The 4,688-nt window shown below is 55.7% G+C and overlaps 1 long non-coding RNA gene across 1 annotated transcript; it reads right to left on the reverse strand.

Moving 5' to 3' along the window:
- Positions 1 to 332: 332 nt before the first annotated feature.
- On the reverse strand, positions 333 to 4,291 carry LOC131818755 (uncharacterized). The gene is made up of 3 exons (XR_009348927.1): positions 3,228 to 4,291; positions 1,569 to 1,852; positions 333 to 1,211 (listed from the first exon to the last, which is right to left on the reverse strand). It is a non-coding gene; the product is annotated as an uncharacterized LOC131818755 (long non-coding RNA).
- Between the last annotated feature and the right edge of the window lie 397 nt (positions 4,292 to 4,688).

Raw genomic sequence — 4,688 nt, forward strand, 5'->3', positions numbered from 1 at the left:
AGAAACTCATCAGAGGGCATTGACTGTCGTTGTCCTTCCCGGTGCCTTGGGGTGCAAAGGCTATGGAATCAGGCAGATATGGTTGGAATTCCTGTCCTGCTGGTTGCTGTCTTTGTGACCCAGAGCAAGTGCCTTGCCCTCCTCCAGCCCTCTGCTTCCTCCTCAGTGAAACGCGTGATCGCTCACATCTCGCAGAGTCACTTCCAGATACTGGTCCTGGGTGAAGGGGTCCCCTCTCGCTGGGTGTGTCAGGTCAGTGCCCCATGTCTGCAGCGTGACTCACAGGGCTATGTTATGTAAAGCTCCTAGACTGTGCACAGAGGGCAGGTTATATAAATGTATTTAATGTGCATCCTACATACCAGGGCTGGGGAGGAGACCTGGCTTGGTAAGTTTGCAATTGCCCAACCATGGCCCAGGCTGCTTCTAGGAAGTAGGACCTATAAAACGGGACCATGTGTATACTGTCTCAATGAAAAGGTTCCCTTCTTAGGGTATCTCTAGCCCCCTTAAATGGCTGTCTTAATCCTTGCCTCTTTATGTATGTCTCTCTCTCTGCGTCTTTCTGACCCCTATCTCTCTGTCTTTCACTATCTCTGTGCATCTCTGTCACTGTCTCTGTTCCCTCTAAGTCCCTTTCTAGGTCTCTGCCTCCCTCTGGTACTCCCTCTTTTCCTGAGTCTCTATATTCTGAGTCTCTGCTCATTTCTGGGTCTCTCTCTCTCTCCGTCTGATTCTTTTTTATGTTTATTTTATTTTATTTTATTTTATTTTATTTTATTATTTAACTCTGAAACTTGTTCTCAAAGGGAGTCCACCAATTTCAGGCAGCACCGGGCCTCTCACAGTGGGCTGCTGTGTGATGTTGGGATGGAGCTTCTGCTCTTTGAACCTCTGCTCTTCCCTGGGTGCAAAATTAGGCAGAGTAACTAGCACAGGCCAACAGGGGTTCCAGTCATCTAGGGAGCTTTTTAAAGGTGGCTTTCTCCAGTCCTGCACCCAGAAGCTGTGGGTCAGAGTCTCAGAGAAGGAGGTGACAGTTATAACTGTGAGATCCAGCCTGGGTGGTTCTGATCAGCTGGCCAGAACCGCTGACCCAGAGCCTCCGACCCACCTGTCTGGGCTCCATCTTCTGATGCCACCTGATAGGTGAGCTTCTATGGAGACAGGTGGCCAGGGACGAGAGTGATTCCCACTGCAGGTAGAGGGTCCTGAGTGTGGATATTCAAATGACAAAGACGGAGTGGGAGTGAGGGTGCGGTCAGAGAGAGAAAGAGACAGACAGCAAGACAGAGACTGACAGAGAGAGAGACGGGATAGAGCCAAAAGTAGAGGAAGAAAGAGAAACAGCAAGAGATAGCAAGAGACAGAAATTCGGTGTTTTTGGGCACACTGCCCCGGAATTGCACCTCCGTGGCAGAGGGCCATGTCCCTGTCTGCGTGCGAGTGTGGGACCGTTAGCAGGTTGCTGCAGGTAGGGCTGGGGTGTGCCCAGACCCCTGCTAGGATTAAGTGTGGGAGGCAGATGCCCAGCGGGGAGGTTCTGGGCGGACCCCCTCTGCATGTACCTGCCTGCCTCCAAGCCAGTGTCCTGGGCCAGCATAGGTGACTCGCTGACAACTTGAGCACCACTTGGGCGGTATTCTCCTACTGGCTCACCCTTCTCAAGGCCAGCGGGTGGGGCCGAGGACTATCTTGCTTCTGCAGTCCTGGGGCTCACGTGGCAGAGTCAGAGGATTGGTCTGGATGCTCAAGGTGTTGCGAATTTGACAACAGTACCATCTTTGGAGCCTGACTGAGTTGTGAGTCCTGAGGCAAGCTGAGTGACCTCTCTGGGGCTCAGTTTCCGCATCTGTGAAACAGGGGTGATAAGAGCTTCTTTGGAGATGGGTGGTGAACACCAGCTAACATAATGGTGACTACTGCCATCTACTGAGGGCTTGCTGTGAGTGTGCTTGTCAGCAAATTCTGCAGCTCCAAGTTCAAACACCTCCAGAATCAGATCCCTGGGACCCCAGTCCAAGTCAGCTTCGCCTGTTACCTGAGCCATTGGCTGGGGCTCCTCCCAGGTCTCCCTGCCTCCCCCTTAGCCTCCCAAGTCTATTCCCCATATACAGACCCAGGGATGCTGTTCAAGTCAAAGTCAGGTCGTGCCCCTCTTTTTGCTCAGAACCGTCCCATGGCTCCTGCCTCATTCAGAGTAAAAGTCAAAGGCTTCACTATGGCCCATGAAGCCATCCACATCTGACCTTACTCCCTCTCCCTGTCTCTGCCACTCCCCTCCCCTTGTTCTCTCCGCTGTAGCCACGCACTGACCTGCCTGTTCCTCCAGTGCACCAGACATGTTCCCACCTAAAGGCCTTTGCACTTGCTGGTCAGGGGACTGCTATCCTCTTAGCAGGGAGCCTACATGACAGTCCCATCCCCCCTCTGGGGTCTTTGCTGATACCACCTTCCCCAACCACCCTATTTAAAATCCAAAAATGGGGGCGCCTGGGTGGCTCAGTGGGTTAAAGCCCCTGCCTTCGGCTCAGGTCATGGTCCCAGGGTCCTGGGATCGAGCCCCACATCGGGCTCTCTGCTCAGCGGGAAGCCTGCTTCCTCCTCTCTCTGCCTGCCTCTCTGCCTCCTTGGGATCTCTGTCTGTCAAATAAATAAATAAAATATATATATATTTAAAAAAAAAAAATAAAATAAAATCCAAAAATGCCTTTCTCCCCTCTCCCCCAGCACTCAGTACTTCCCAGTGCGCTGATGTCTGCAAATATACTGTTCACCACCTCCCTCCTTGTCCCCAAAGCAAGTGCTCCTTCGAGGACCAAAACCTTTGTCTCCTTCACTGTTCCAGACCCAGCACTTAAAACTGCGCCCGGCGCATAACAGGTGCTCGATACATAGCGGTTGCATGAATGAATGATAGACGGAATGGGCCAGAACTGTGCTACGAGCTCTCAGTCGGTGAATTTAGCTAAATCGTCACCACACCTCTATAGGCTAAGTGCTACCCATTTTACGGACGTGGAAACTGAGAATCAGAGAGGGGAAGTCCCCGTGACAGAAGTGCAAAGGCCCTGAGATCTGAGCTAGATTATCCTGCCTTGAGAGGTGTCCCCGCGGACCTGGGTTTGTGTGTGTTTATCTTGGCTAACTCTGTGTTCATCCCCCCCCCCCCCCGCCCATTCCTTGTGTCTCCTGGTCTCTCTCCATCACTGCGTCCCGGAGCGCACCCCGTGGCTTTGACCTCCACGAATTTCTCCAAGCTTCTTGCTCCGGGGTGCCGAATCTCCAGGTCCGTGTTGTTGGCTCCCGGTCACCGGGTCTCTGAGCCCGGCAGGCCTCTGGGGGCGAGGGCCCCGGGCTCCAGTCCGGCCCCGCCACCTCCCGGCCACCTGGCCACTGAGCGGCCCGACTAGCTTGGGCCGCCACAGGGCGGGCGGGGCCTGTTGCCCGGAGACCAATGTTTTGCCGCCGCAAACTGGGTCTCTGGGCCACCGCGGGGGGGCAGCCTGGGAACCCGCGCGGGGCGTGGGAGCGGGCCGGGGAGGGGCGCCGGCCGGCCTGGGGGCGGGGAGCGGCGGGGAGGGAGGGGCGACTGCCGGAAGGGAAAGGGTTGGGGGGGAAAAGACTAGGGTGGACAATGAGGTTGGGATATCCGGGCAGTTTCGGGACAGCAAAAGGGGACTGGGGACTGATACTCGGGACAAGAAAGAGGATTAGGGGTCAGTTTGAGTGTGGTGGAGGGGGTGTTTGGGGAGGATTGAGATCCTGGGGCAAGCTCGGCGGGGAACGGGGTGGTGGGTGGCTCGGAGGAGATTCGGAGGGCGGGGTAGGAAGGTGGAGGAGGAGTTTGAGGGAGCCGGAAGAGGAGCCCCGGGATGGGTGAAAGAAGGCGGGCATGGGAATCTGGAAGTTTCGAGAATCACAGCGGCGGGAGTGAGAGCCGGGAGCTGGCGGGGGAGGAGGAGTGCAGAGGACAGATATTTGGTGGGGTCAAAAAGCTGAGTTACAGGGGTACTCGCACTGAGGGTAGAGACTTAGGGGGGCGTTAAGGATCCCTGAGGATTTGGAGGATAAAGCGGTCCGGAAACAAGGGTGAATCAGAGGAGGGGGCACCCCTGCCACTTCGGGCTCCTGGCGGGAGGGGCACTCCCCGCCCATTGTCCCCGGACCCGTCAGGACGTCCGGCGACATCCCTGGAGATGCGACGTCGGGTTGTGTAACACCGCCAGGCCCGGGGGAGGGGCTGGAGTTGACTCCCGGTTCCTTTCCACGCCCTATCCCAAGAGAGTGACTAGGGTCGGGATCCCCCTGCGGTTTGTGACATCACAAGTGGGCGGAGTCCACCGGAGGCTTGAACTCCTTTTCTTTGGTCTTCGCTCCGCTCCACTGGAGAAGCAAGTTCTGGGGTCCGAAATCCTTGGTGGGGAGGGGTATCACGATGGACGCCTTTGGCTGAGGGGCCCTGAGGGCCACAGGTTTTAGGGAAGAGGGTAAACTGAGTCCCAGAGAACAATGACCCCTTTCATCTGATTCCGTCATTCGGTAAAGATGTATATTGAGAGAGCAGCGTCCTGGCTACCATCCTAGGTGACTGGGACACAATAGTGAACAAAACAAGAGTCCCAAATCCCAGCAGCCTTGGGCTCACGGGTGATTCTGAGCCCAGACCAATTCCACCCCAGCCCACC

The sequence above is a fragment of the Mustela lutreola genome, chromosome 16 (assembly GCF_030435805.1).
Source record: "Mustela lutreola isolate mMusLut2 chromosome 16, mMusLut2.pri, whole genome shotgun sequence".
Taxonomy (NCBI): domain Eukaryota; kingdom Metazoa; phylum Chordata; class Mammalia; order Carnivora; family Mustelidae; genus Mustela; species Mustela lutreola.